The sequence below is a fragment of the Triticum aestivum genome, chromosome 6B, assembly GCF_018294505.1.
Source record: "Triticum aestivum cultivar Chinese Spring chromosome 6B, IWGSC CS RefSeq v2.1, whole genome shotgun sequence".
Taxonomy (NCBI): domain Eukaryota; kingdom Viridiplantae; phylum Streptophyta; class Magnoliopsida; order Poales; family Poaceae; genus Triticum; species Triticum aestivum.
In genome coordinates this window covers 495,080,033-495,086,687 of record NC_057810.1, presented here as the reverse complement: position 1 = coordinate 495,086,687, position 6,655 = coordinate 495,080,033, and positions in this window count along the sequence as shown.

Here is a 6,655-nt window from a genome sequence, read left to right as displayed (position 1 = left end):
GGGTCCCGCGCGGGGCGGCACTGCGAAGGCGGGCCGAGAGGGCCGGCTGCGGGTTCGGCGGGCCGGGGCGGTGCGCGGTGGCCGGGTGCCACGTGTCGCGCCCTGGTTCGCCGGGCTACGACGGCGCGGACCCGTCCGGCGCGGTCCGGACGTGTCCGGCGGCGGGGGGACGAGCAGGGCTAGGGTTTGCCCGTGAATTTCGGGGAGAGGCTATATTTATAGGTAGAGGGAGTTAGGAGTGTCCAAATGAGGTGTAGTTTTCGCCCACACGATCGTGATCCGACGACGGAGAGCATGGAAGTGACTTAGATGGGTTATGGGCTGTTTTGGAGGGGTGTTGGGCTGCAACTCAAAAGAGGCCTTTGCAATTATGCAGATAACCGTTGGAGTACCAAACGAGCTCCAAATGACCCGAAACTTGATAGGCGGTCTACCGGTGCTATACCAGGGCCCCTTGGCAAGGCTCGGTCCATTCCGAGAACGTTTAACACCCGCACACGAAAAGAGACAAGAGGGGTGCGCCGGTGCATGTGGGAGTGTCGGATTGCGAAACGGATAACGGGGAAAATACTCGGATGCATGAGACGAACACGTATGCAAAATGAAATGCACATGATGACATGATGATATGCATGACATGAATAAAATGCAAAAACAAAAGGCAAAACCCAACCATGGAGGGAATATCATATCACATAGCCGAAAATGGCAAGAGTTGGAGATACAAAGATGGAAAGTTACATCCAGGTTGTTACAACACTCCACCACTACAAGAGGATCTCGTCCCGAGATCTAGGATTGAAAGAACTCCGGATATTTGGAACGGAGGTGATCCTCGTGCTCCCAGGTGGCTTCTCGGTCGGAATGGTGTGACCACTTCACTTTCAGGAATTTGATTGACTTGTTGCGAGTCTTGTGCTCGGTTTCTTCAAGAATAGCAACGGGGTTCTCATGATAAGAGAGATCTTCCTGGAGGTCGATTTCTTCGAAGTCGATAGTGCGCTCAGGAGTCTTGAAGCACTTGCGAAGCTGTGACACATGAAACACATCATGCACGTTCGCAAAGTTGGACGAAAGCTCAAGTTGATAGGCGAGGTCGCCTCTTTTGCCAATGATCTTGAAAGGACCCACGTATCTAGGGGCAAGCTTCCCTTTGATACCGAAGCGACGAGTGCCTTTCATTGGAGAGACGCGGAGGTAGACATGGTCTTCGATTTCAAAAGCCAAGTCACGGTGCTTGCTACCATAGTAACTCTTTTGGCGCGATTGCGCGTCTTTGAGATTCTCACGAATGACTTTGCACATCTCTTCGTCTTCTGTGATCAAGTCATTGCCAAGAAGTTGGCGTTCACCTATCTCAGACCAATTGAGAGGAGTACGACACTTTCTGCCATAGAGAATTTCGAATGGGGCCTTGCCCGAACTCGCATGGAAGCTGTTGTTGTAGGAGAACTCAGCGTATGGAAGACAATCTTCCCACTTCATACCGAAAGAGATGACACAAGCCCTGAGCATATCTTCAAGGATTTGATTGACTCGCTCGACTTGGCCACTTGTTTGAGGATGGAAAGCTGTGCTGAAACGAATGTTGGAGCCCATGGCCTTCTGAAAGGAGTCCCAGAACTTAGAAGTGAAGATGCTTCCACGATCTGAAGATATTAATTGTGGAATTCCATGCAAGGAGACAATTCTGGAGGTGTATAGCTCTGCTAGCTGAGCTGCTGTGATAGATTCTTTGATAGGAAGAAAATGAGCCACTTTAGTAAGCTTGTCAATGACAACGAAGATAGCATCATTTCCACGCTTGGACTTAGGAAAACCAGTCACGAAGTCCATCTCAATATTGTCAAACTTCCATTCTGGAATAGCAAGAGGTTGAAGGAGACCAGCTGGTCGTTGGTGTTCTGCTTTCACCCTTCTGCAGACATCACATTCATTCACGAATTGAGCAATCTCTCGCTTCATTCGAGTCCACCAATATGACTGCTTGAGGTCATGGTACATCTTTCTACTTCTAGGATGAATGGATAGGAGGGAATTGTGTGCCTAATTCATGATGACTTTTCTCAGATCGCCTTTAGGAACCACAATTCGATCCTCGAAGAAAAGAGTATCTTTGTCATCCAAGCGATAGCACTTGTATTTGGGAATGCCCTTGTCAATACCACATTTCACCTTCTTCACCATGGTATCCAGGAGTTGTGCCTCACGAATTTGATCTTCCAAAGTAGGAGAGACTATGAGGTTGGCAAGAAAGCCTTGAGGAACAACTTGAAGATTCAGCTTGCGGAAGGCTTCACAAAGATCCGGTTGAAGTGGCTTCAAAATTAGACTGTTGCAATAAGCCTTTCTGCTCAGAGCATCTGCAATCACATTCACCTTGCTAGGAGTATATTCAATACTCGGATTGTACTCTTGAATCATTTCAACCCATCGAGTTTGCCTGAGGTTAATGTTGGGTTGAGTGAAGATATACTTGAGGCTCTTGTGATCGGTGAAAATGTCCACTTGCCTTCCCAATAAGAGATGTCTCCATGTTATCAATGCATGGACAACTGCCGCCAACTCAAGATCGTGAGTGGGGTAGTTCTTTTCGTTGGGCTTCAACTGACGAGAGGTATAGGCCACAACTTTTTTCTCTTGCATCAACACAGCATCGAGACCTTGAAGGGAAGCATCACAGAAAACTTCGAATGGCTTGGATTCATCAGGAGGAGTCAAGACAGGAGCTGTGACTAGCTTCTCTTTGAGGGTGTTGAAAGCGACGTCACACTCAAGCGTCCATACATACTTGACATGCTTCTGGAGGAGGTTGGAAAGAGGCTTTGCAATCTTAGATAAGTTCTCAACGAATCTTCGGCAATAGCTTGCAAGACCAAGAAAACTGCGAAGCTGCTTGACATTCTGAGGAGGTTCCCAATTCAGAACTACAGAAACCTTCGCGGGATTAACTGCAATGCCCTTGGCAGAGATGATATGACCAAGGTAAAGAACTTCATCAAGCCAGAACTCACATTTGGAAAACTTCGCATAGAATTGATGCTCTCTAAGCTTGTCGAGGACCAATCGCAAATGTTTGGCATGATCCTACTTATTCTTGGAGAAGATCAAGATATCATCGAGATACACCAGAACGAATTCATTGGTGTAGGGGTTGAAGATAAAGTTCATCATGAAAGAGAACATTGGAGGAGCATTGACAAGGCCAAAAGACATGACAATATATTCATAAGAACCATAGCTTGTTCTGAATGCTGTCTTGGGAATATCTTGTTCACGAATGCGAATCTGATGATAATCCATACGAAGGTCAAGCTTGGAGAATACTTTATCACCTTTGAGTTGCTCGAAAAGCTCATTGATGTTGGGAAGTGGATACTTGTTCTTGATTGTCTTCTTGTTCAATGGACGGTAGTCGACGCAAAGTCGGTTCGTGCCATCCTTCTTCTGGACAAAAAGAACTCCACAACCCCATGGAGATGAACTCGGTGTGATCAAACCCAAATGCTCTTGTTCATCGAGCTGTTTCTTCAATTCCTTCAGCTCCTTGGGGCCAAGCTTGTAAGGACGCTTGCAAACAGGTTCAGTTCCAAGCTCAAGATCAATAACGAACTCAACTGGCCGATGAGGAGGCATACCCGGAAGCTCTTCTGGAAAGACATCTTGGTACTCACAAACGACTGGAATTTGAGAAATAGCATCCAACTCACCCTAATCATTGAGAGAAAACAACCGAATGGTTTCATCACGAGCGGCATAGATGATAACATCCTCAGAAGGGTTTGTCAATTGAATTTTCCTGGCAGCACAATCAAGCGGAGCCTTGTGCTTAGAAAGCCAGTCCATCCCAAGAACTAGATCAATATCAGAGTCACCAAGAACAACTGGAGAAGACAGAAATTTATAGTCGCCCATGTTGATGGAAACCTCCGGAACCATGTAGCTTGCGTTCATGCATTTACCCGGAGAGACAACTGCTAACGGTCTAGGCAATTCTTGGAAAGACAACTCATGCTTAGATGCAAATGGTCTTGAGATGAAACTAAGCAATGCACCCGTGTCAAAAAGAACTTTTGCAGGAATATCATTAACAGGAAGATTACCCATGATCACATCAGAAAAATCCTCTTCCTGAGCTGCATTCATCATGTTGACCTTTGCAAACTTGGAATTATGCTTGACCACAACATTTCTTGAAGATCTCACAGGAGGAGGAGGAGGAAGGCGCCTTTGATTGAAGCATTTGTTCGCATAGTGACCTTTCTGCTGGCACTTGTTGCAAGTCACTTCTGAGAGCGGACGATGATAAGGAGCATTTGACCTTGGAGCTTGAGGCTGAGACTTGTTCTAATAGCCTGGGTTGGGTGGGTGGGAAGATCCACGACCACCTGAGTTCTTCTGCTAGTAAGGCTGACGAAACGGAGGAGGAGGAAGGTAGAACTTCTGATGCTTAGTTGCCACTTGTGAGGAAGAAGAAGACTGCACTGCATCCCTAATTCTCTTCTTAGAAGCCTCACACTTGAGCTGAGCACCTTCTTGCTTGAGTGCCATATTTGTAGAATTTATCAAACTGAGTAGGCTCAACAAGAACGAGAGCTAACTGCAGATCCTCTCTAAGGCCACCTCTGAATTGATAGATTATACTCTTCTCATCCGGAACATCTTGCTTAGCGAAGCGAGCAAGTTTCTGAAACTGCTTGTTGTATTCGTACACTGACATGTTGCCTTGCTTGAGATTTCGGAACTCCTCACGCTTGCTCTCAACAACACTGGTAGGAATGTGGTGAGCTTTAAAGTCCCGACAGAAGTCAGTCCAAGTAATTACTCGACCTCCTCTGGAATCCTTGTATTGCTGGAACCAATCAGCTGCTTGATCCTTGAGCTGAAAAGAAGCGAACTTGACATAGTCCTCAGGCCTGACATTGCTGCATTCAAAATGCTTGTTGATATCCATGAGCCAATCATCGGCGTGTGTGGCCTCAACATAGTAGCTAAAAGACTTCGGCTGATTTGCAAGGAATTGGTTGAGGGTAGGAAATAGAGGCTGATGATTAAACTGCCCTTGACCTTGATTCCCTTGGTTGCCTTGGCCTTGGTTGAGCTCTTGCATTAGCTGGATCATCATCTGGGCATTGGCGTTTGTGGCTGCCATCAAAGCTTGCCATGCCTCCGGAGGTGGAGGTGGAGGTGGAGGGTTTGCCTGACTCCCATCATTGCGTTCCGGATTCTGACGCGTTGGCGGAGCCGTCCTGAAGAGGGTGACATCCGTTAGCATCTTGATAGATAGAATGACAAGTTGAATCAACGGATAGAAATTGCAACATATAGTCTTCACAACAAACATTCGAACAAGGATGAACGAATGAATTCCAAAGCAAACATCACACATCCATTAAGGTGAGAAGCCACTTGATAAGAGATTGATGAATGAAATAAACAAGGTACAACTGGAACAAATAAGTGGTAAGGATTACCCAATCACAAACCAAATATCTGCGGGAAGAAATGCTAGAGCTACTTGAATCCCACCTATAAACTCGCGAAACTTTCTGGTTATGCAATCAGGTGTTGGGGATACAGGGGAAGCAATATATCTCACCCAAACTAATAATCCCTACATCCAGCTGTATCCATCCGTCAACACATAACCAAGAAACCTTCGGAAATCGTGTACCTCAACCTTCGAAAAGCATCCGTTATACGAGTTATGGCAATACTCCCGAACTCCCGCCCCAGTACTGGGTGGCATCGAGGTTATCTCACCAACAACTGCATAAAAGAGATTTTCGATGTCGGCAAAACTCAGGTATTCCAGAACTGCAACGATAAAATTGTGACGACAACACCTCAGAGCTCAACTCCCCGGGTCAAAGCCACATAATAGACAGGAGGCACCAAGAACAATGTTCTCGTCACAAAACCATCGGAACGATTCCAAGATACCCGCGTGATCCTAAATTTTTTTAGTGAAATTTGAGAAGAGGACAGTCAAAACATCTACGTCAGGAGACCTCACCAGAGCGATGAAGGGACTGATGAGTAAAAAGAATCCTACTCTCCGATATATATAATCCTAAGTCTCAAAACATTTTTTGTTCTAGACTCAACATCGCCAGCAAACAATCAAGCAGGGGGCTCCTAAGTCGGGGATGGCTCTGATTACCCGTTGTCCGTTTCGCAATCCGACACTCCCACATGCACCGGCGCACCCCTCTTGTCTCTTTCATGTTCGGGTGTTAAACGTTCTCGGAATGGACCGAGCCTTGCCAAGTGGCCCTAGTATACCACCGGTAGACCACCTGTCAAGTTTCATTCCGTTTGGAGGTCGTTTGATACTCCAACGGTTAACCGCATAACCGCAAAGGCCTCTTTTGAGTTGCATCCCAACACCACTCCAAAACAGCCCAATAACCCATCTAAGTCACATCCATGCTCTCCGTCGTCGGATCACGATCGTGTGGGCGAAAACCGCACCTGATTTGGACACTCCTAGCTCCCTCTACCTATAAAAACACCTCCCCCCCGAAAATTCCGGATCAATTCACCCCGAAACCCTAGCCCCGCTCCTCTCCCCGCCGCCGGACACGTCCGGACGGAGCCGGACGCGTCCGCCGCCGCGCCCACGCCAATCGGGGGCTGCCATGTGGCCCCAGCC